The sequence below is a fragment of the Balaenoptera acutorostrata genome, chromosome 2 (genome assembly GCF_949987535.1).
Source record: "Balaenoptera acutorostrata chromosome 2, mBalAcu1.1, whole genome shotgun sequence".
In the NCBI taxonomy this organism is placed as follows: domain Eukaryota; kingdom Metazoa; phylum Chordata; class Mammalia; order Artiodactyla; family Balaenopteridae; genus Balaenoptera; species Balaenoptera acutorostrata.
In genome coordinates this window covers 42,475,417-42,502,747 of record NC_080065.1, presented here as the reverse complement: position 1 = coordinate 42,502,747, position 27,331 = coordinate 42,475,417, and positions in this window count along the sequence as shown.

The following is a 27,331-nucleotide window of genomic DNA, read 5'->3' as shown; positions in this document are numbered from 1 at the left end:
TCCCTCTTGGACCTCTCTAACCCCCCTTCCCACCCATCTAGGTCATCACATAGCACCGAGCTGAGCTCCCTATGCTATACAGCAGGTCCCCACTAGCTATCTATTTTGCACATGGTAGTGTATTTATGTCTAATCTCCCAATTCATCCCACAGTGGGGGAAGTGGAGGGTCAAATAAATAAGTATTTTATGGGAGTTTCACCTCACATTATATGCCATGGATTTAAAAATCAAAATTAAAAAGATGATGTATCTTTTAATGATGTGTGTTTTATTATTATAAAAGTAATGAATGCTCATTATAAAGAATTTGGAAATTTTTTTAAATTTGTAAAATAAATATTAGAATATCATCATCCATAACACTACCATTCATAATAACTACTATTGACATTAAGATGAATTCTGTTATGCTATTTCTCTTATTAAAATATATAAATTTAAAACTATATCTAGAAATATATAGAGAAACATAAGTATATTTTATTTTACAAAACTTGAATTATATTGTTCATCTAATTATATCTTGATTTTTCACTCAATTTTTTATATCTTTGGTAATGTAATTTTTAATAATTGCGTGAAACTTTCTAGTTTGAATAAAGCATAATTTAGGATATTCCAATTTTCCCCAACTATCCATAATGTTGCAAGCAACATTTTTTTAGAAAAAAAAAAATCTGAATTTTCCCCATCACCAACTCTAATATGTTTACCCATGTTTTCTTTTTTTTATTGGGCTTTGTTAAACAGCTTTATTGAGATACAATTTACATAGCAGAAAATTCACCCTTTTAAAGTATACCATTCAGTTATTATTAGTACAGTCACAGAGTTGTACAATCATCACTCTAATTTCAGAACATTTTAATCACCTCCCCCAAATCCCTATACCCATTAGCCATCATACCTCAACACCTTCTCTCCCCAGAATCTGGTAAGCACTAATCTACTTTCTGTTCCTATGAATTTGACCTCATCAGTACAGCTCTAGTGTAGTAACAAGGGATTACTGCTGAAAGAACTGCAAGTCTCAAATCCTAATAAAAGGGAGTATCTAGAAAAAGAAAGTCAAGAGACAAAGATAATGAAGCTAGAGAAAATTTTAAACTCTGAAACCATGGGTATAGCAAACAGTTAATACAGTATAATTCCTAGCCAGATGATAAACATAAAACCTCATACCAAGGCTTATCTACCTCAGTTTCTTTTACCCAACTATCATATCTGGCTTGGAACAACATATTACAAGTCATGCTTAAAGGCAAAAAATACAGTCAGAAAATACAAAACAAACATCAGAACCAGATTCAGACATGGCAGATATTTTGGAATTATCAGACTGGGAATTTTAAAATAACTATGATTAATGTGCCAAGAGAGCTAGTGGAAAAGGTGGACAACATGCAAGAACAGTTGGGTAATGTAAGCAGAAAGATGGAAACTAAGAAAGAATCAAAAAGAAATGATGCAAATCAAAAGCACTGCAACAAAAATGAAGAATACCTTTGATGGGCTAATCAGTAAACTGTACATGTCTAAGGAAAAAAATCATTGACCTTGAAGATATGTAAATAGATACTTTAATATCCTAGAAGTGTGGGACAACTATAAAAGTCCTAGTATATGCATAATGGGAACACCAGAAGGAGAAAAAAAAGGGAACAGAAATATTTTAAATATTTGAAGTAAAAATGGCTGAGAATGTTCCAAAATGAATAACAGGCATGAAAGCACATATCCAGGAAGTTTGGAGAACACCAAGCAGAAAAAATACCCAAAATTCTACACCTAGGTATATCATATAATATTGAGACTGTAGAAAATCAAAGACAAAGAAAAATCTTGAAAGAAGCCAAAGGAAGGGAAAACCTTACTTATAGAGGAACAAGAATAAGAATTACATTGGATTTTTTGTCAGAAACCATGCAAGCAAGAAGAGAGTGGATGGAAATATTTAAAGTCTTAAAAGTGTAAAACCCCCCAACCTAGAATTCTACATCCAGAGAAATTATTCTTCATAAGTGAAGGTGAAATAAATTATTGTTTATCAGACAAACAATAAGTGAGGAAATTTGTCATCAGTAGACTTGCCTTGAAAGAAATGTTTAAGTTCTTCAGAGAGAAGAAAAATGATGTAGGCAAGAAATTCAGATCTACATAAAGAAAGGAAGAGTATTACAGGAAGAACAAATGAAGAGAAAATAAAATCTTTGATAGCACTTATTCTTAATTGATCTAATAAATAAATTTGATTAAAATAATAATAGCAACAATGTACTGGTTTATTATAACTTATGGATAAGTGAAATGAAGGACAGAAATGTAGCAAAGGATGGAAGGAAGGAAATGGGAACACTCTATTGTAAGATAGCTTCACTGCTCATGAAGTAGTATAGTGTTATTTCAAAGTGGACTTAAGATTAGTTACAAATGTATATGAAAAACTCAAAAGTAACTAGTGAAAAAAGTCTTAAAAATAAGTACAATTTATATGATAATAGAAGAGAGAAAATGGAATCATATAAAATAATTAAAACCAGAGAAGATGGGAAAAAGAGTGAAAGACAAAAAGAAAAACATGGGCAATGAATAGAAAACAATTTGGAATATGGTAGATATTAATTCAACTATATCAATAATCATTTTAAATATGAGTTGTCTAAAGATACCAATTAAAAGATAGAGGTTTTCAGAGTGGATATAAACAAGACCCAACTACATGTTATCCACAGGAAACTTACTTTAAATATAAAGAAAAAGAAATATTAAAAGTAAAGTGAGGGGCTTCCCTGGTGGCGCAGTGGTTGAGAATCTGCCTGCCAATGCAGGGGACACGTGTTCGAGCCCTGGCCTGGGAAGATCCCACATGCCGCGGAGCAACTGAGCCCGTGAGCCACAATTACTGAGCCTGCGCGTCTGCAGCCTGTGCTCCGCAACAAGAGAGGCCACGATAGTGAGAGGCCCGTGCACCACAATGAAGAGTGGCCCCCGCTTGCCACAACTGGAGAAGGCCCTCGCACAGAAACGGAAACCCAACACAGCCATAAAAAAAAAAAAAGTAAAGTGATAGAGAAAGAAAGATCAATGCTAATCAAAAGAAAGTTGGAATAGCTATAATATTTTAGAAAAAGTAGAATTCAGAGAAGGAAAAATTATCAGGGATAAAGAGGTCAGTTCCCCAAGAAGACATAACAATCCTTAATGTGTATGCACCTAACAAGAGAACATCAAAATACATGAGGCAAAAGCTTATAGAACTGAGAAGAGAAATAAACAAATTCACTAATATAGTTGGAGACTTCAAGACCACTCAATCAGTAATTGACAGATCCAGCAGGCAGAAAATCAGTACGGATTTAGTTGAATGGAACAGCACAATCAATCAGCTGGATCTGGTTGACAATTATAGAATACTCCATCAAACAACAGTAGAATACACATTCGTCTCAAGTTCACATGGAACAGTTACTAAGATAGACTATATTCCAGACCATAAAACACACCTTAACAAATTTAAAAGAATAGAAATCATATGATGTATGCTTTCAGACCACAGTGAAATTAAAGTTGAAATCAATAACAGAAAGATAGCTGGAAGATCCCCAAATATTTTGAGATTAAATAACACACTTCTAGGGGCTTCCCTGGTGGCGCAGTGGTTGAGAATCTGCCTGCCAATGCAGGGGACACGGGTTCGAGCCCTGGTCTGGGAAGATCCCACATGCCGCGGAGCGACTAGGCCCGTGAGCCACAATTGCTGAGCCTGTGCGTCTGGAGCCTGTGCTCCGCAACGGGAGAGGCTGCGATAGTGAGAGGCCCGCGCACCGCGATGAAGAGTGGCCCCCACTTGCCACAACTAGAGAAAGCCCTCGCACAGAAACGAAGACCCAACACAGCCATCCATAAATAAATAAATAATAAATAAACCAATAGATAACCAATAAATAAAAAAAAAATAAAAAATAAAAAAAAAATAACACACTTCTAAATAATACATGGAGAAATGAAGGCTGAACAGAAATGTTAAAATATTTTTAACTAAATAAAACTGAAATACAACTTATCAAATTTTGTGAGATGGAGTGAAATGAGTGTTCAGAGAAAAATTTATAAAATTGAATTTATATATTAAAAGGAATATCTAAAAATGAGAATTGTAGCATCTATCTTAATAAACTAATAAAGAAGAGCAAATTAAAACCAAGTAAGCAGAAGAAAAGAAATAATAAAAATTAGAGCAAGAATCAATGAAATTGAAGAAAGGAAATCGATTATAGAAAATCAGTGAAACTGAAAGCTAGTTTGTTTGTTTTTAAAAGATCAATAAAACTGATTAAATTGTAGCCAAGCTAACCAAGGAGAAAAGAGAGAAGACAAATGACAAATATCAGAAATGATAGGTCATTACTACTGATCCCATGGACATTAAAAGGATAATAAAGGAATATTATCAATAACTCTATGGCCATAAATTTGAAACCCTGGATGAAATGGAACAATTCCTTGAGAGACAAAATTTACCAAAATTTGCACAAGGAGAAATAGATAATCTGAATAAGCCTATATCTATTAAGGAAATTGAATCAATAATTAATAACCTTCACAAACAGAAAGCACCAGGCCCAGATTTGTTCACTGGTGAATTCTACCAAATATTTGTGGAGTAGGGACACCAATTCCATACAATCTGTTCCAGAAAATAGAAGCAGAGGGAACATTTCCTAAATCATTCTGAGACCAATATTATGCTAATACCAAAACCAAGTGAAGGCATTAAAAGAAAGGAAAACTACAGATTCATATGCCTTAAGAATATGGATATAAAAATCTTTAATGAAATATTAGCAAATTGAATTCAATAATGTGTAAAAGTAATTATACACCATGACCAAGTGGGGTATAGTCCATGTATACAAAACTGATACAACGATCAAAATAACTTAGTGTAATAATCCACATCAACATTCTACGGAAGAAAAATCATGCCATCCTATCAATAGAAGCATAAAAAGCATTTGACATAATTCAACACTCATTCAGGATTTTTAAAAAACTCAGCAAGCTAGGAATAAAGAACTTCTTCAACTTGATAAAGTACATCTATGAAAACCCGACATACAGTTAACATCATACTTAATGATGAAAAACTAGATACTTTGCCCTAAAATTGAGGCAAGGATGTTCCCTCTCACTACTCTTATTCAACATCACACTGAAAGTCCTAGCCAATGTAATATGACAAGAAAAGTATACAGACTGGGAAGGAAGAAGTAAAACTTTGTTTGCAGATGCCATGATCATGTATGTAGAAAATCCCAAAGAACTGACAAAAAACTTCTAATAAGTGATTATAACAAGGTTGCAGAATATAAGGTTATTTCCATATTTAGGAATATATATTCACTTAAAAATATATTAAAGGCTGCTGCATTTCAGAATACGTATTGGAGGTGACTAGTACACAGTTGGTGCCTTCAAGGAGTTTCAAGTCAGCTAATAAGAGTTATCAAACTATAGCTGGCAAAGGAATATCCTGAGTATCTTGTTTAAAAAACAGATACTCAGACTGCATGACTTGCAACTGTGAGTCTGTAGTGCCAATTTAGGCAGTCCTCAGTTTTTATAAGTACACCTATATGGCACACTAAGACCATAATTCTAGAAACACTGGTCTCAGGATAGGGGGTATGAAAACTATGAAAAAGAAAGCATGCAGTAGGTGAGAACTGTGACACAGACATGACCTCAGGGTTGTATAAAACTGACACTTTATTCTAGGTGGGTGGCTTCCTACAGTGCAATTTGAAGAGACTAAAATTCCAACCATGGCCCTGGAGTTGAGTAGCTGAGTCATACTGAGCATAATTTTGCATAGGGTGCTGTGGGGATACAGAGGGGAACTAATAGCAGGGAAAGGAAGGCTTCCCAGAAGAGACCTAAGGAAATACCTACCCAAAGAAAGAGAAACAGGAAGCCTATTCCAAAAGAAAGTACCACTTACAGAGGCCTAAAGGAAGAGACAAGCAGTTGTATAGAGAGCTAATAATTCAACTTGCCTATCAAACATTATGGAGAAAAAATACTAAGATGAAGCCTAGAGTTGGTCAGGAAACAATCACGAATAGTCTTGCATATGATATATTAAGGAGTTTTATTTCCATAGTGAGTGCAAAGGGGATCACGAAATGATTTTTAAGCAGAAGGATGCGAGTCTCAGATTTCTGCCTGAAAGGGGTTGTAACTGGAAAACAGATTAGAAAGGCATAAACTTAGGACTTTTGCAACTGTAGCATCATGGATTTCTTAAGCCTGCCTAAATTTTTGTAGGAAGATACCAGTTTCTAATTTGTTTGCCACCTAAATTTCCTCCTATCCAGGAATTCATTACTTTACTCCCTGTGTCATACCTTCAGTGATTCCCGAGCGGTAGAAGCTATCACTATTTTTGTCACTTGAGCCTTCCTGAGAGTTTGAAACTTACTCATTTCACTCCCTCTAATGATCATGGGTATTACTCATTAGGATAAAATAATACTTGTTAATAATCACCAATAAATGAGGTGCTGTATTTGGCTACATATAATAAAAAATGTCATCACAATCCCTTCCCAAGTGGTCTGTATGATTAGGGCACCTCATTGGGAATGCAAAACCCCAGAAGATATGGATCCTTCCTTGCAGAAATTAATCCTGATCACAAAATTAAGGCAAACCCTAAATAAAGATAATTCATGATGGTATATATCAAATATCAGATGAGTGGTACCCGCAATAGGTGCCTCAAAGCTTCCACATGCAGACTAACAACTGGAGAAGAGGATGCTGCTTGCGAGAGGTCATCTCACCAGGACCTCGAAAGGAAGACAAATAAAGACCGGAAAGTGACAGCAAGAAGAGGCAGTCTGAAGGGGAAGACTAGTGACACTTTTAGAATTGTTTCTATTCAACACTGTTGAATATATCACTTATGCTATTTTCTTTCCCATTCCTCTGTACCTTCCCACAAATGATGTGTTTGAGAGAACAGTTCTTGTGAGATCCACCCATCATTTTAACATGATATGGCTGAACTGGAGAGGAAACAGAGATGTAGCACAATTTCACAAGATTTGTTCTTTCTGAGCATTGTCTTTGTTTTGTTCATTTTTGTTTCCAAAAGCTTAGAACAGAGCCCAGCACATAGTAGGTATTTAAAAGAATGCCCATTGAATAAATGAATGAAGTCAAGAGTTATTTACAAGAAGTCTCATAATGAAAGTTATTATAAACTTACATCCAAATTTTAATTGTATGGGGAAAATATCTGCGAGTAAGAACACATTGCCTTAAAAGCTCCTTTAAATACAAATAATATTCAAGAGAGAACTGAACAAATATTCCATTATTTTTCAAGAGATTCTAAATTATTTTGCTATAGACTTTGATATTGGTTATTTTTTTTAAACCCAGACAATTTTTTTAAAAATTAAAAGATTATAGCAAAAATAACCAAGAGAAAAATGATCATGATCATAGATGTCTATCATGAACAAATAATATTATGCAAACAAGAGCTAACTGAAACCTTATTTGAAGGGCTGAACTCATTGTTCTTGGACAAGCCAAATTCCCTTACACAGACCCAGTTCTCTTTGATGAAGTCATCCTCCCTCCTCCCACTTCCTGCCCCCAAAACAACTTAACTAGAAGCTGGAGCTTCATTGTAACCAGAATCCCAATTTGCACACATTGGAATGTACTGAAGTAATTCAGGTCTTTCATCTTATTTAACTACTGAGCTTGGGTTTATACAAATTCATAATTGCAATTCCACACTTCAAGAAAAACATAAACAAAATTAGAAACTCTGGACAGCAACGATAATAAATGTTCAAATGGTGCCCTACAGATAAATCATATAGATACAGGATTTCAAACATCAGCCAGTGTGTGGTTCCAAGTCCTTTGAAAAGAAAGAGTTTCTTTGTGACAAGCTGATGTTAACATTTTAATTAATGGGAAGAAGTCAAATAAAAAACGATTATTCTCTATTAAATTTTTCTAAATCAAGCCACACTACACTTATGTTTAAACTATATTTTCCATTAATAAATTTACTTTAAGCTATATACATAGCTTTCAAAATGTTGATATTTATATCATTCACTAAAGTGTATTCTGAAAACGGCACTTTCTCTAAAGTGCAGACTGCTGTAAGCTTTATGTTAACTGAAATACTTAAATACCACTTCAAGGTCATGAAGTTGATTCTCATAGTAGAAAGTCCTTTTGTTCATTTTTACTTACAAATTTAGGAGCACAAATTCCATATAACACTCTGGTTCATGCCCTGAGTAGCCCAGTGGCAAGAAGGAACTCTTGCTTGATGTATCTTTATTGTTTCTCTGCCACTGTTATGGCTACTAAAAGGTCAGCCAGAGCTTATGGCACCAAAAGGTCATTTTTGTTATTCTAAAGAGAGAAGTTTTGACATATGATATATTATGAAGAGAACAGAGACACTAACTGATGTACTGTAATCCTAATCATCCACATCTTTTATTTCTTTAAAAGAAAGAAAAGGGGAAATTCTTTTGATTTTAATCTGAAAAAGAAAAACCTTTTTAAAATATTCAAACTATAAAAGGAATGAGTTACATCCCCTGTGGTCCACTTAAAAAAAATTTATAATTTTGGTGAAAAGAAACTAGTAATCTAAGTTACAGCATTTCAGCTCATTTGCATTATTCCTTTCGTTTTTGCTTATCCGTGACACACGTTTCTATTTTCATGAGTATCAGTTTGTAGCTTGAGGAAAGCATTTTTGAAAATTGCAGGCTTACTACTAGAAGAAAAGGAAGTCAGTTCTTTTTTCACAGCTATCTTCTCCATTTTAAGTCCAGGGATTATGAAAAAATCTGAACTTGGATCCATGAGGAGCCAATTTAGTGGCCATAGGAATGTTTTTACAAACAACAAAACAATAAATCAATGAGGTGAATTCTGAAATCTTATAGTTGTGATTGTTTTTTATACATATGTATATATAGGTATGTGTGTGTGTGTGTGTATACATATGTCTGAGAAAAAAAATTTCTGGGTTTATTTGGTTGAAGAATTAATGGTGTTACTACAATCTCTAAACACCAAACTTGAGGACGGGATCTTCATCTGGAATCTCTGAACAGACTTGATCCTATAGGAAATCTGTGAAGACTGGAAAAATACAAAAGTTTACATTAGCGGAAGCAAGTCCATAGCTTTTGTCAGATTTTTCAAAAGGAGCTATGACAAAATCCAAGTTAAAAAATATTAGCAGCTGAGCTGTGATATGGAGGGCAGAAATTCCTGAACAGTCCAGTGTGTTCCCGAGGAATCTTTTCTCTTTCATTCACAAGGAGGGTACCTCCTTGAATAATAAACATAACAGAATTAATAGCATGATTATTTCAGGATAGACACTGTGCTGAGTGCTTAAATTTTGCTTCATAAATTATCTGCAAACATTTCACATATTATCTTTAATTCTTACAACAACCCTGGCAGTTAAGTATTATGATCACCATATTTTAAGTGAGAAAATTAGAGGTGTATCATTTACATTAATACTTGAATAGGACATCTAGAACCTACATTTCAAACACTTTTAGCAGATGAACTTTTTTCTCCAGATGAAAATTAACATAGAACCATAAACAGCAAATACATGAGACCGTAATTTATATGTATGCATTTTTCTTAAGTTTTAATATATAATATTTACTCTAAAGGCAATCAGTGAGAATACGAAGGTTATCTTCAACACAAAAATTCGTAAGTAGAGATTGTAGATGAAACTAGTAACTTATAACAGCTTCAACATCTAAATTATTTCTGTATTTTGTTTTGGATTGCATTATATAAAAACAATTTTGTGTCACGTAGAACAATTGCAAATTACAACAGTTTCTTAACAGCTCATACAGAAATTCTGTGATGCTCTTCCATTTAACTCATCTGGAAGACTAAAAGAAAAATAGCAGAAAATTGTTTCAAGGCTGAATCGCTAACATTATCCAACATCTGCTCTCAACCCTTAATTGTTAAATTTTCAAGTTGAAATTGGTTGATGAACAGTTCCTCATTCATTTTAAATTATCATTCTTTGGAAAATAATTTTCAAGTGTAATTTTTATCCATTCTGCATTCAACAATGTCAGTTTCTAAATTTAGCCAAATCACTCTGTCTCTATCAAAGTTTCAATATATATATAGATTTTACTTCCGATAAAAACTTTAAAGCTCTGTTTTGATTGCTTATACTTTATCTTCAATTTTCAGTATGTACAATGACATTGATATACAGCTAAATGGAGCTTCTTTGGCTTACCCCAAATTCTAGAAGGATATACATGATAGGGAAGGCATGTTGTATTTGAGCTAATTTTAGTTAACAAAGTTTCTTTGTTAGAAAACAGGAGTATTTCTTGTCTCACTTGAAACATTTGTACTAACACTTTGCCATGGAATAGTCAATCAATTTCCATTTTTTAAAAAATGGAAGTTTTAACACTCATTGCTGTATCACTACAAATAGCTCTGAAAAATCTGCAATTGAAAGATCAGACCTTAACTATATAATTTGTCTGGCATTTATCTATCATGGTTATGAAAAGTGATGCATCTTAAGAACTACTAGATTTATCTGTGTATTAAACGAGGATAAGAAAACTAAATACAGGAATTCCTAGGCAGTCCAGTGGTTAGGACTCCATCTGCGCTTTCACTGTCAAGGGCAGTAAGATCCCACAAGACATGTGGAGTGGCAAAAACAAACAAACAAAAAAAAAACACGTAAATACATTTTCCTGCAACACCTTTTAGAAAAACCACTATTCCTACCTTCCTTCTCTTCAGTCACTACAGCCATCATTAGATCATTGCCAGCTTATTTAATGATGTGTGAAAATTTTATTCTTTCTATATTATGTATTTTTCCAGTGTTTTATAGGTAAAAGACTATCTTTATATTGTACTTTGATATATATTTTACAAAAACTATTGGAAAATCTGCAATACCTCTCCCCTTGCCTAGTTATATTGTTAAGATTTCATGCGATATTAGACTTCTATTTACTAATATCTTGGATGTGCACTCTAGGTTTATCTCTAGATTATATCATGAGACAACAGTACCAATTGTATTTTCATCACTGCCTGTCCACTCTCATGCTTGTTGCAGTGTCTATAGTGGAAGGCTTAATGAATATTTTTCTTAATAGTGTGTGATTCTCCCTCACATCTGATGGACTAAGTTCTTTTGAAAGAAATCCATGAATGCATTTTAATGGACATATTTAAACTTTGTTGCATAAATATTTTTAGGACTATGTTCAATATATGTTTAAATTGATAATATTATTTTTATGCTTGTTTATTTGTGCTTCAAAATGATTTAGCAGGAAACATAAGACAATTTTTAAAATGTTATTATGTGAGACTCATTTATCCTTTAAAAAATGAGCTCAGGGGCTTCCCTGGTGGCGCAGTGGTTGAGAATCTGCCTGCTAATGCAGGAGACACGGGTTCGAGCCCTGGTCTGGGAAGATCCCACGTGCCACGGAGCAGCTGGGCCCGTGAGCCACAGCTGCTGAGCCTGCGCGTCTGGAGCCTGTGCCCCGCAACGGGAGGGGCCGCGATAGTGAAAGGCCCGCGCACCGCGATGAAGAGCGGTCCCCGCACCGCGATGAGGAGTGGCCCCCACTTGCCGCAACTAGAGAAAGCCCTCGCACGAACCGAAGACCCAGCACAGCCAAAAATAAATAAATAAATAAATAAATAAATAAATAAATAAATAAATTAAAAAAAAAAAAAAAGTATTAAAAAAAAAAATGAGCTCATATAACAAGTGACTTTTGTGTCTTCAGCTCATTTTGTGTGAGATTTTAGAACACTGCTTCATTGGATGCTTATTAGTATAGATGGTAATAGCTGTGTATTTAGTTGATCTATGTATAAACACGGACTCACTAGTTACTTCATTTTGAACCTAAACAATCTCATCAACTCGATTGTTAAATTTATTATTTTAAAGCTCCCCTTTTAAAATATATAGTTTCAAAGAATACAATTTTACTTTACCTAACCCATGTAAAATTTTAAAATTCAAAGTGAATACAAAAGCACACCAATTTTAACTCAATCAAAAACATAGAAACAAGACAAGTAAAATCTAAAACTAAGTTCTGTGCTATCATTATCTGAGCCTGTTAGGGTTAAATACCACTGTGTATATACAGGCTATTGGACAACTTGTCTTCATCAGCACTGATAAAAATAAATATTTTTTTAGCACCTATCTTGTGCCAGGACTGTGCTTCATAATGGACATAAAACAGGCAACAAAAAAGAACAGTCTAGGCTCTCATCTTGATGATTTTAATTTAAATAAAATGTTTGTGTCACCTCTGAACTATCTCCATAGATTATTGAACAGGGATTTTTCATACCTTTCTTTTAAAGCATAGCTTGCTCTTCAAAGGAAATTAGCAATGTCAATATGTAAATCAGATCTTCTAATTGATATCCCTCCTCCCCATACCGCTTCCCCATCTCCAACAACATTATAAAACCCTCTAGGAATCCATGGAACACAATTAGAAAACCACTGCTTTGGATCTATCATCTCGCTTACTCTTGACTTGGACTCTCTCATCTTTTTGGAAACAAGGATTTCAAGCATACATCATACATCACAGATAATTTTCATTGTATTAATCAATTGTCTATAATGGAGTGTTTTTATCTTTGCAAAACAACACTTGCAGTTTGAGCCACTAGTAAAATCGACATATTCCTTAAATGTGTTATTTACAAATACTCATTTCATTGAACAGTTATTTCAGTTGGAAAGTTACAAATAATCACACCACTTTTGTTTTCTGACCACATGAGAACTTCAGTAACTAGACTATTGATAATATCCTGAAAGAGATACCTCATTAAGAATTCTATCAGAAATTGTACCACTAAAATCATTGTTGAAATATTGAACAGAAAATAATAAAACCCATCATTATTGTTCAATAGTATATAATTAGTTAATTAGTCAACATTTGTAACAGAGAGCTGCAGAGTATGGTATTCCTATAAGAATATAGCAGTCACATAATTTTAAAAGACTAAAAAGGAAATTAAAAATATATGTCAGAGCTATTAATATAAAACAAGATCTGTACACTAGTATTTTCCAAGGATATAAGATGGAGCAGAGAAAGAGGTGTTTGCTTCTGTGTTAATATTTTCCTTTTTCTCAGTACAGGTAATTAGAGGTTTTTCTTAAACACAAAAGTGGTTTCCTCTTTCACATCAAAATGATGTTGAGAGAGAAAAAGTCATGTTAGTTTGAGTGATAAGACAAGAAAGTCAGTAGAGATGATTAGATAATGACACTTGTAGAGACTTGACTATACCGTTATGTTGCCTGGTTTAACCTATACTTAACACAGTAATCAGGTAAGTACACAAATGTGAACTCATCCAAAAACAAAAGTGCTCAAACCAACATATTAAGTTTCACTGATCCTAAAAGGACAACAGGTTTCATTCCAGTGTTGTTCATTATAAGTTTGTTCTGAAGGGGAGAGGTGGCCAGACCTGTCAGGGGAGGACTTGTTTGGTCTCTTTGTGTGGTATTTATAGCCCGGTCTGGTTAATGTCAATCTTCACTTTATTGGTATTCTCTTAAATCCTGAAATTTTACCCCGACTTTTCCTTATAAGCCAAATCTTCTCGTAGAGAACTCTATGTATATTTTCAGCAATATAAAAGTTCCCTGCTTCTTCCTCACAATTTTTTTTCCTGTTTGCCCTCTGTTGTGATGCTTAGTGTAAATTTCACCTAAGATCTCAAGTTCAGCTTGAGTATTTGCTGTTTATATACATGGGTGCTTTTCCCCCACTCTTTAGTAACCGAAATAAACAAAATCCTTTTTCAGGGTCACAAAGGCTGAATCTTTTCTGATAGCCATTGTTAGTAATGAAAGTGTGAAAAAACCGATCAATCAACTGCTAGGGAGACAAGTGCTTGTAAGTAACAGCTTCTATATTAAATAAAGTTATTTCATTCTCCATTGGGATGTATAAAAATCAAATAACTCATAATATAAAAAGTCAGATATTTTGTTTACCTATGCCTCTTTATTTAAAACAATAAATCTTTGGCATCTCTTTTCTAAAATAAGTACTTGGAATACTCTTAATACCTGGTGGGTTCCTTAACAATCATTCCAGAGCACTTTATCTTTCTCTTCTACTGGTCTCGGTTTGGATTACAATAGATGAAATGTCAAGAAAGTAAAACAGAGATTGTGTGGACCTTAATGTATATATCAGTAGGAGAAAAAACACAAAAAAGCCATCTAACATAAAGACATAGGGTACTGTATTCTACTTAGTCATTTATTTGATGTCAATAATATATTGAACATACTTTTATCAAAAAACTTGGGGGACAGAAATTTTTAGGAATACAATAAGTAGAAACTGAGGATGATTAAGATACATTTTATTTAATTCACTATTATAAGAAATCATAAGATACTTAAAGATATTTCTACTTCAACACTTTTGCATCCAAGAACTGTAATAACATTTTTTTAATTAACACCAAGAAAGAAAGTCTTCATATGCAGTATATAAATATAACAAAGGATTTGTTTTCATAGCATGTCACATTCAATATTCCTTTGTTTTCCTTCCCCCTAAGTTTTAAAGTCAATAATATATTAATTATTAGTTTCTGTGGCTGAGTTTTGATGGCTACCTTTGATAGTTATATTTCTACTGATGAAACAAATCAAGTTCTTGTTTTCTAATTTTTAAAGTTTACATTTTTATATTTCATGTCACTTAATTTTTAAGTTGTAAATTATTATACAATGTCAATGAGTTAACTAAAGGAGTTCCCAGTAAGTAGGTTTGTAGCCCTTCTGGGTTTTTAGGAGGACAGACATATTAATACTTCAAGATTTGTCATTCTTGTTCATGCATTCAATAATATGAAGAATTTTGACTGTTAAATGTCTCCATACCCCTAAAAATATATATCTTCCCATTGATTAATTTAAAACCAAACTCTACCTACCTTTTCTGTGACTCAGATGTACAAATTCAATATTTGCCAATCCTTTCCCATCCACTTCTTTAGGTGTTAACGCATTTCATATTGTCCGCTCCTCTGATTGAATCAGTTCTGTGACCCAGTATTTACTTCTGATCCCCGATCATTTCTATCCCAAATGCCAGATTGTTTTTTTTTTTCAAATATGGTACTTATAGGTGTGGTTAAAATATCTAAATTGGCATTTAATCTTTGATCATTTTATCCTATGTATTCTCCAAAGCATACAGTAAGTTATTACTGGTTTAAAGATCTTTTTTAAAAAATTCTAACTGTCTAATATCTCCATATACAGACCAGCTTTTAAGTCATCTATTGCCTAACACACAACATGCCAACCATTGGAAATACACATTATTTACTTTATAAAATAAGTCTTTATTTTCCAAAGATTTTACAAGTAAAGTTCTTGTAATAAACTCTCCTCTTGCATATGAACATAACTTGCTTTATTTTTAAAACCACTTTTCAGAAACTTGTAAATTGAACCATATCCCTCGTTGAAAATTCCAAGTAGACAATCTTAAATGTAAAAGAGCCAAAAAGAAAATTCTAGAGAATAAAGAGTAGTATAGTTGTTCTTATGTTATGGACCTCAGAGTTATTGCAAGAGGTCCAAAGTGCTAAGCAATGCTTGTACAAAACTATAATTTTACCATGTATGCTTCAAATTCAAAGGGCTGTAAGTACCCTCATGACTACTTAAACTGAAATTGACTGAATATATTATACATTCTTCATAGCTTTGGCTTTTACATATTTTCTCAATCAATAGGCACTGTGAACTCAGAATCAAATGGGATTTTTTAAATTATTATTTTAAAAAGAGGGTTTTTTAGTTGGAAAGCATGAGAACCACTTATTTAAAGTTCATATTGTTGATGTGGACCATGTACCTGAAAATATATTTTTACTGATGAGCAGAGCTAGTGCTAATCTTCAAGTTCAAAGACACTGCAGCAGGAGCTTATGCTCTGCTCTGAGGACCCAAGGGGATCAGAAGTGTCCAGCAGTGTCTTTCACACTCTTCATGCCACGAGGTTTGGACATTCAGGCTCTGGTTACAGAAACTGGTATACTTGGTGAATGACTTTTCACCTCTGGTCCGAAAGATTCTTGAGATTTCTTTTTTTTTTAAGTCTCTCTCTCTCTCTGGAATTGCTGCTTGTGTGTCTGAACTGCCCTGGCGGCTGCGGACGCTTCCTGCCTGTCCACAGCTCAGCTGTAATGTTTGAAGTGGTGTCTTGGTGTGTCAATGAGCAGGGTAGTCTGTAAAAAACAAATTTGTTTGCAAAAGATGTTTTTAAAAATCTTTCAAAGCACTTCAAAGACTGCTTCGGTTTTCCAAAACCCTTTGAACTAGCAGCGTTTCAGAATAAGAGTGAATTTCACATTATTAGAATTTCCTATGAAAAAGCTGGCCCCCAAAATGCCTCCTTTTAAAATAAGTTCAAACGTCTGTTGAAATAGTATCAAATCTTGCAACTAGTTAACATCTAAGTACTGATGGATTTCTTGTGTGGAGAGTTGAACCAACTACATTGATAATCTAATTCAAAGAAATAGTTTAAGTGTTAATTTTGCATATGTTGACTCATACTGTATCATTGATTTTGATTACAAAAGAATTTCAAAACATCAGGTGTGACATTTTTCGATTAAGTTTAACCTTTAGAAAAACAGTGTGACAAAACCTGTCATAATTACTTTTATCATCGTCTCCAAGTGTGCCTTTCTTTAAAGTTAACCTTCCCACATATAATTGTCTACATAAAAGCCTCTTATAAAAATATTTCTTTATATAACTGGAAGTCTACCATCATTCTTTTTACCTAAGAACACTTGCCCTGCATTTCTTTGCCTGAGGTCTATTTTTTCCAAAGGATCCGGCTGCTACCTTCAAATCTTTATTACATCTCTGTATCAGTGAAACTATGCACTTCACTGCACCCGTCTACATTCAGGTTCTGGAACATCTCTAAATTAAGGACAACTATGAGCTCTGGTTTTGCCAAGGCTCAGGATTTGAGAGGAAAAATGGTTACAAGTCAGGGTTAAAAAAAATAAAGGAGTAAAATTTAGCCTGGAATTTTATTTCAGCTGAAAAGTTATGCTTGATATTTTCTGACCAGGCTGTCCATTGAAAATATTTTTTTTCTAATTTTCATGGGCAATAACCTCCTTTCTTTCTGAAGAGTATGACCTGATATTTCTGCACAAAATACATAATATTCCTGGAACTTCCTTGTTGCTCCTGGAAACCCGTGCCATTTCTTCTGTCTCTCATAGGCTGGATGCATTTTAATTGTTAAAAGGTCTTCAAAAATTGATTTATGTTTTCATTATGGAAATATTTCTTGTGGTTTGAGTGGAAAATATAATAACTGTGATGTGAAGGAAAGGGACAACAGAGTCTAAGAAAGGGAATAAAAATTAGTTTAATGTAACATCTTTCTTCTCTACAGTCATTCCTTTTATACTATATCTTATTTGCATCTATTTCCAGGAAAATAATGCTATCATTCAGTACGGCTTTTATTTGTTTCTTAATTGCTATGGCCACCTGAGGTAGGGGTGAGGGGTGGAGTTCCCGGTGGAGAGAGGGGCAATAAATCAAAAATTGTTTTTTAAATAATATTTAGTTCCTGTCTAGTTTTAGTTCCTGAAATTCAAATTCTTATCGCCTACATCCTTGTTGATGTCTGAGATAAGAATAAAAACTTCTTTTGGAATCCAAAAGTAAAAATCCTTATATAAATATAATATTTTTAGCAATACTTTTGCTAAAGTGTTTGAGACTTTCTCTTTATGATGTTAAACCCCGTGACCAGGTAGATCATAAACAGACTTCTGGCCACTCAACCATATGACTGCTACTGCCTGAGATTTTGACTGAGCCGAAGGTAATAACTCAAGGCTTTGACATCTTGTTCATAGAGACTAAGACTAAAAGTCTAGCCCAAACCCCAAGGGGGCAAAAAGGCTAAAAATAACTCCTTTCCTCCATTGCTTTCCAGTTGAAGATGAGGGGGAAGACTGAAAGTTGAATCATATTATCACCATGTTTTAGATATGGAAAGCAGTTTCTAGATAATCCAAACTCTACATTTCATAAATAAAGAGTAGACATTACAGAGCTTTTTAGATGTTCTAACTCCACAGAACAGTGATTTTTCTACTCTACCACAAGGCTTTTGTATTTTAGACACTAAATTATTTACCTAGATTACTAAAGTAGCTTTTCAACTAGGTTGTCTTTCCCTGATCTCCTCCCTTTATACTTCATTTTACACATGACTTCCAGGTGAATAGTCTTAAACATTAATTTGATCATGACACTCTCCTACCCCACATCTTTCAATGATACACTAGAGTCAAAGCAAAATATTTCCTTCCAAGTGGGATGCTCTATCTCAGAGACTCATTCATATCTTACTCCCTCTGTGATGCCTTCCTTGGCCTCACCAGCTCAGTGACATGTTCTTAGGATTTATTGCTTAACCCAATTCCAAACTGTAATTCATTAATGGATGAATTTTATAAACTATAATATACTGTATATGTTATTGTGATTATTATTTCCCTTGCTATTCTTCATAATGCCTTGTTACAGAAAAGTATGCATATTAAGTAGTCATTTAAATGTATGACACATTAATTAACATACATGATTTGTGATGCTGTAGTAAATTGTCAAGATAACATGATGAGAATGATGAGGTTGATGATGAAGGAAAGAAGGAGGAGAAAGCACATAACAAACATGAATTAAATGATAAATATAAAACAACCATAATTGGAGAGTTGTTCTTGGACAACACCCACGTGCTTTCTTTGGTGGTTCTTCCCATTTTCCTCAGTTACTCAATGACCTCATTCTATTTTAGCAGCCCCACAACTTAGCTCTGCAAATACTTAACTAGACTGTAGATAAGAAAAGTATGGCTTCATGTTTTCATTGTCTATCATCTTTATTAAAATTTACCCAATCTTGTTCTAGTTCTTGGTCATGAGAGTTAATTGTCTGTGTTCTTCCCTGCTCACCAGTATAAGATCTAATAAAAAAGTTCTGAAAGAGCTTACCTAACCCACTGGCCAGCATTCGAGATATAATTACTGAAATATTCCAGAAAATGGCTTCTTGTACTCTTCAGTTCTTTCACTTACTTTCTGAAGATGTTCTCATTGATTTCACCCACAAGCATCAGCTAAAGTAAAACAAAGCTAGAAAAGAAATCGAAAAGTTGTCAAAGAATCACCCTCTACAAGACTTTTGACAAGATAGCTTCACAGAGGAATTCTTTCCAAATTTCAGTAATTGGACATGATTTATTCTATAATAAAAATAATTCTAGAGCACACACATTTAAAAGCCTTCAAATTAATTTAATGGTAGTTATAAATCCAAAATGTGACACAGATGAACAAATAAAGAATACTACAGACACTTTAACTTATTAGCTCTATATACAGAAATTCCTAAAGTAAATATAGGAGTTAATTTTTTAAATCATTCAGAATAACTAAATAGAACTTTTAACAAGAATGGCAGAAAATTTATCCATATAACATATCAATTAGTTAAAGGAGCAAAATAAATAAATGGAGATTAAAAGAAAACATTTAATTTACCCTAAATTCTTTCCAGGAACAAAACAAAGGAACTCTTAGTAACCATTGGAAAAATAGCTATTTCTTTGCCATGATCAAGAATACTTAGCCTAAGCTTATAGCTGACTTCATGTTTAATGGCAAAACATTAAAGGCTTTAAAAAATAAATTTAGGAACAAGACTAGGTATTACAAATGTAGAAATTTTAGTCAATATCATAGATAAAACATAAAGAAGAAATATAGCTACTGGAAAGAAAAAACAAATATTACAATTATTTGCTAATACAAAACTATCTGTCTAGAAAAATGCTACAAATTGAACTGAAAAACTGTTAGAACTAGTAAGGTGGATTAGCAAATTAACAAGATACAACATAAATACAAAGAGAAAGCCTTTTCTCTATAGTAATAATAAATAGTTAACTTTATAAAAATATTCTATTCATAGCAATAAGCATATAAAATAAAAGGCAAAACTTCAATAAGAAATATACAAAATCTAAAAGAAGAAAATTGTTAAAAATTTACTAAGAAATGTAAATGAAGACTTCAATAAAAGGGAGACTTGCCAAGTTTCTGGCTGAGAAGAATTAAAAATATAAAAACATCAATACTTTCAAAGTAATTTATAATTTTAATACAAATTTTAGTATTTTAGTATATGTAGAACTTAGTAATTTTAAATTATACTTGATGAAATAAATGGCTCTGAATAAGCCAGAAAAGTTTTGTAAGAAGCAAGATTGAGGAAGGGAATATATGCCATATCAGAAATTAAAATGTACTATAAATATACTATAATCAACTGTATTTATATAAATATCAGTAGTCAGAGAGTGGAAGAAAAATGTTTCCCAGAAGTAGATCTTACTTCTTAGAACAATTTAGAAATAACCTTAGAAATGAATGGAGAAAGAAAGACAGTAAAGAAATGATGCTGGAAAATTTAGTTACGCCTTTCATTAAAAAATTAGATGTTACTAGAAAATAAATTCTACCAAGGTAAGATTTTGTCTATTTTAGTCACAGCTCCATCCTTAGCACTTAAAGTGATGCCTGGCATTAAAGAGTTGCTGTGTGAATAGATTAAAGAGATTCCCCCACACTACATAATATATGAAAATAAATTCCAAATGTATTAAATATTTAATGTGTATAATGTAGTGAAATATAGTATTATAACTAGAAAAATGTAAATCAGTAGTATGTTTATTATTTTAATTTCTGATATAATATACATTCTCTTTCTTAATCTTCCTTTCTCTAAACATTTTTCTGGCCAATTCACAGCTACAATTTAAAAATATTTATTGTGTTTTACATTAGGGGAAGAATTTCTAAATATAAAGCAATGGAAGAAATTAAAAGACAAAAATGTATTTGAATGTCCTTCCAACAATATTTACAAGTTTTTACAATGTATACATCATCATAATAAAATTAATGAAGAAGATGAAAAATAAAAGAGTTTTTAAGAAAGAGGGGAAAAAGTAACATACAATTTTTATGTTTATATAAATATATTCTTTAAAATAATGGGAAAGAACACACTAAAATATTAACAGGACTTCTTTCTAGATGTTGAAATTGCAAGTAATCTCAAATTATTTCTATTTTTTGTATTTTTCCTTTTCCTTACTATAATTTATAAATAATACTTCTTTTTGTAAAGCCGTAAATAAGAGATAAATTAAAACCCACAGTGCCATTATTTTAAGTGAATTCTCTGATCATCTTTACTTAAGCTATTTATTGAAGCTTATTATGCCTGGCCTTAATTCAAGTACATTTTGGAAACAGGAATTCCACAAGAAAGCATTGCCTATTACAAATTAAGAATATGCAATTTTGAACTGTTATTTATCAAATTTAAATACGTTCAAAAATGCAGTCAGGATTTCATCTTTCTATCAAAGAATCTCTCCTTTACCAACTTCACTAATATAATTAAATTTATTTTTTAATGAACATTAATATATTTTCTCTTCTGTCATTATAGTCTAAATCAAAAATTTAATAAGAATTTAGTAGTGATTCCAACTATATAACTTTTACAGTTACAACTATTTAAGTTTGGTTTCAACAAACTTATTACTATGATTCTCATTTGGTGAAATCTTACTTATTTACCCAAATAGCTATACTTTGGAACTCATTTTCCCTGGACAGCTCATTCTATTTCTATTACTCTTTCCTGGTGACAGTAATGGCTCTGGAATTTCTTTACAGAAGGCACTGCAGGATGTATCTTGAAGGTTTTTTGTTTGTTTGTTTGTTTGTTTTAGAGTGCATGTTTGTTTGATTGGCTAATTGATAGTGGAAAGAAGGACTCTCCACCAACTCTTTGTCTCCCTGGCTTGAGGTTGTAAGAAAGAAGGCAAAATTCTGATGTATTTAATTTGTTTGTTCTGTTTTCTTGAGCTAGGGGAAACAAGACTTACTTGCTTACTTTACTTATATTCACTATACTGGATAACCATTACAAATGCTAATTCTTTTCACTTTAGTTCCATGGGGCAGAATAAGCTGGTATAATGTTTTATATGGCCTAGTAAATATTCCTTATACTACTGCTGCATTAATCACAAAGAAGTTCTTTGTTGTCAAGTATCATGTTTTCTAGTGGTTCTGGATAGTACCTCATATAATGTGAGCATTTAATGACAATGATATTTCAATACACATGAAATTTGAAATGCCCATAAAGACAGATACCACTCTTGTATGGCATTACCCTCATCATTTCCTAAATTGCATAGAAAAATAAAATGACATAGGTTCTTTTCAAAGAAACCAAATTATTTACCTTGTACTCTCCCCTTCTTTGAGTTGTAAAATCAAAACCAATGCACCGGGCTTCCCTGGTGGCGCAGTGGTTGAGAATCTGCCTGCTAATGCAGGGGACACGGGTTCGAGCCCTGGTCTGGGAAGATCCCACATGCCACGGAGCAGCTGGGCCCGTGAGCCACAATTGCTGAGCCTGCGCGTCTGGAGCCTGTGCCCCGCGACGGGAGGGGCCGCGATAGAGAAAGGCCCGCGCACCGCGATGAAGAGCGGTCCCCGCACCGCGATGAAGAGTGGCCCCCGCTTGCCGCAACTGGAGAAAGCCCTCGCACGAACCGAAGACCCAACACAGCCAAAAATAAATAAATAAATAAATAAATAAATAAGAAAATCCTTTAAAAAAAAAAAAAACAAAAACAAAACCAATGCACCATGTGCTACGTGAACCACAAGGGTGTAATCCCATGTCCTAAGAATTTTTAAATGTTCACTATTTGAACTGGCTTTCAGTATTAAGAAGCCGTATTCATATAAAGAAGAAGTACACTCTTTATGTTGATATTTTGCAGACTTATTCATAAAAAGTAAAACTGTATCCAGAATGAGTTACTGTTGCTGGCTGTTTTTCTATTCAACCGTCTTTTTTTAATCATCTTTTCATTGCTCATTGAAGGACTTTGCCTATAAAATTTTAAGAAGTTACATTTAAAATAGGTACATACACTAGAACTAGCCTCTTAAATAGGATTTAATGTGACTATTGATAGCATAACATGTAGTAATAAAAAGTATAGTTCTTACTGCAGCACAAACATATTTGCATCGTTTCATATCCTGTGTATGTTTTGTGTAAAATTTACTTCCAAGAACCATAGGAGTCAACCCTTTATTAGAGAATTGAAGAATTGCATTGGAGTTAAAATAGTATTCCAGATTTTCATCAGTATTTTAAATATATATATCTATATTAAATGTACATTTTTATCTGTTACTGAGAAATCCATTTTTTCTGGAAAGATATATGTATACCAATAAGTAAATAAATATTCAGAATTATAGTGAGTATCATGTTTTGAGCCAAGAGTATAGAATTAATAATTGAGTTGACTCTTAATTAGCCCAGATGTCAAGTGAATGAACAAGGCATAGTAGATGACATTATGGAATGTTAACAAATTTAAAACATGGCAAGGTAGATAATTTTATCATATTGGGTTGTTCTTTTTAAAAAACAAAACTTTCCTCCATATCTGTATTGTTTTGTTTTTAAGGCATGCATCTAAATATGCTTTTTTAAAAACATTTTTTTCATTGTGCAATTAGTTTGCTTAATTTGCAACCTAATCCCAAAAGTCAGATGTTTCTGTGTTTAATCTACAATTTTAACCTTTATTCACATTTACCTTCATGAATTTAACTGACAGCACTCATAAGTATATTTCTCCTCTACCAAATCATTTTGATGCCAAATTCTGCCACCTTGGTGTATATAACTAATGATAGATTTGAATTTTCAGGCTATTTATTTCCTTTTTGAACTTTCTGTAAATTTTTGTTAACTCATGATATACTACTTATATTTTCCTTCTTCTAGATCCTTCCTACTTCACAACTGCCACCTGTCTCTCTTGGAGCATTTAGGCCCACTAATCTTTTTTATCTTATTAGCCTTTTTAAAATTACATAAAAACCCACAACTAGAAAGTCAACAACTTTTGATTGTAACCCAGTTTTTCCCTCTCCTGAAAAACTGAGGAGTCAATTTGAGTAGCTGGAAGAAATTGATGAGACAAATAAATAAGAGCAGAAGATGCAAACTAAAATGCCTAGAGAGAACAAGCAAATAATGAAAATGAACAAAGAAGACTCTGTGTGGGACATTAGGGAGTGGTAGGGACTATGGCTAATTGGAAGCACAAGTTCTATCCAGAGAGCTGCTGCCACTCAATCCCAACCAATTAACTTTAGCAATATCAATTATGAATTACTATACTTGTGGTTCTTAAAAGCTTCAAATAACTTATATTAAAAGAAAAAAAAAAAACACCTTACAGGCAAAATTACATTCCTGACACACCTGACTCAGAAGAATTTTATATTTTAAAGAAATGCATAGGCCAGCCAATGATCCTATGAGTCTAGGGATACTACTTGAAAAATTCAAATCAATTAATATTCCCTGATAACATGGTAGGCATTAACTAATGATTTTAATAAAGTAAGAAAATGATTCTTGAAACCAGTAATTAAATTTGACAACTCAAATATAAACAGAACACTAATGATGGCTTTTTTCTAATTAAATCACTTGAGGCTGTATGGGTTCTTATAGTTCATCTGGTTAACTCTCATCAATCCAAAATCTCCTTTCCTACATCCCTAAAGGAAAAATATCTTTCCTTAGCTTGAATATTTCCAGGAATAGAAAGCTGATAGCCCTTACAGCAGCCCATGCCACTAAAGAATGGCAAACATGAGATAATTTTCCATACCCTACTCTGGGATCCATCTCCCACTGGTCCCAAAATTCCTCCAGACCAATGCAGAACAATAATAATTCCTTGAGAGCCATTTATTTGCTTAACGTCATAGTTAGCCCTGTACATATCATCTCATTTAATCTTCAAAATAACTCCAAGTTAGATATTATTATTCCCATTTTTGAGGTAAGAAATTGAAGCTGAGAGAAGTTAAGAAATCAACTCAGGGATAAACAGGTAAATTAAAACACAATTCCTTTTTGCTTCTGAACCTTTAAAAGTATGGAGTCCAAATCATTACACTTTTGATTCTGAATCTCTACCCAATTACATGGCATATTACTGATTTGCCACAGAAACAAAATTTGTGCCAAGAAATTTGAAGCGCAAAATTGATTTTTGCTACAATTGTGTATACACTTTGTATACATATGAGGTCTGCTACTTGGAAAATTGAATTCAGCAAAGTCGTAAAGTACAATAAAGAGTGCAGTAAAATTTATTGAAAGTATGATACAGCATTACATCAAGTTCATAATAAAGAAAGACTGTGTTTAGCAAAAGTAGAGAAAATGTTTCTTCTTGAATATAAAGGAGATCAAGTCAGAGCCACCTGCTAACTCTACAACTTAAGCAAAATTACTTAATTTGACTTCTGCTTTCCAATTCTGCATGTAAAGAGCTTTAAGTCATCACTGCTGTCCTTACAAGAGAAAAAGTTGAACAAATTCAAAACTTTTCTTAGATTCATCAGAGAACTGAAGCCACAAGGCAAACTGCTGTCCCCAAAACTGGTGAGACAGACAGGTGGGTAGGGAGAATCACAGCTTACTGGAGAAGCAGGCCAGGAATAGAAACATCTGGTGGAGCCAGTTCCAGGGTAGGAAAACACAAACTGTGATTGACAAATTATAAAAATTATAAAAAATAGAAAGACTTCCTTGCTTGCAGATCTGTTTTACAAGAAACATTAAAGTTCTTCAGGCGGAGGAGTATGATACCAACCAGAAATTTGGATCTACACAAAGAAATATCAGAAATGGAATAAATAACAGTATTATAATATTCATTTATTTTCTTCTGTTTAATTGCTCTAAAACATAACTGACTACCTAAAGAAACAATAGGAACAATGTATTATATGTTGATAGCATGTGTAAAAGGAAAATTATGATAAAAATATCACAAAGATTGGGGGGAAGAATTAGGAATATAATGCTGTAAGGTCCATACATTACACTTGATGCAGCAAAATTTTGTTTAATTTAGACTCAGATTAAATAAAAATGTATATTATAACCTTATAAATCAATACTTTTTAAGGAAAAGCGCTATAAACATGTCAACAGAGGAGATAAAATGAAATTATGAAATATGCTCCATTAATGAAAAAGGCAGAAAAATAAAATGGAACAACTAAAATACAGCAAGCAACATGATAGTTTGATCCATTCATATCATAATAACTTTAAAGGTGAATGGTTCAAACACACCAGTTAAAAGATAAAAATTGTCAGACTGTATAAGAAAAATCAATACCACCATATGCTGTATTCAAGAAACCTGACTTAATATAACACTATAGTAAAGTAAGAATGGCAGAAGGTATTCCACGCAAACACTAAGCAAATGAAAGCTGCATTAGCTATATTAATGTCAGACAATACAGATCTCAGAACAAGGAATATTATTTGAGATAAAAAGAGACATTTTATATTGATATAACATAAAACTCCTAAATGTAAATTCACCTAAAACAAAACTTCAAAATACATGAGGCAATAACTGATAGGCGTGAAAAGAGAAATAGGAAAATAGATATTTAAGGTAGCAAACAAATGACACATAAGAAGAAGTAATTCCAATTCTATACAATCTCTTCCAGAAAATAGAAGATCAGGGAACACTTCCCAACTAATTTTATGAGGACAGAATTATTTTTACAACAAAATCACACAAAGCCATTATAAGAAAAGCCAACCTCAGAGCAATATACCCCATGAACATACACACAAATATCTGCAACAAGATATTATGCAATCAAATTCAGCAACGTGTTAAAAGAAAAATATGCCATAACCTACTGAGGGGTTTCTCAGGTGTGTAAGGTCGAGCAATATAAAAAAAAAAAAAATCAAGGAATGTAATTTATCATAAACAGACTAAAGGAAAAAAAAATATGATCTCCTCAACAGGTGCAGAAAATGTGTTTGAAAAGTTTAACATCTATACATGATAAATATCTCAGCAAATCTATAATGAAAGGAACTTCCTTAAACTATTAAAGGGCATCTACAAAAAAACCTATAATGG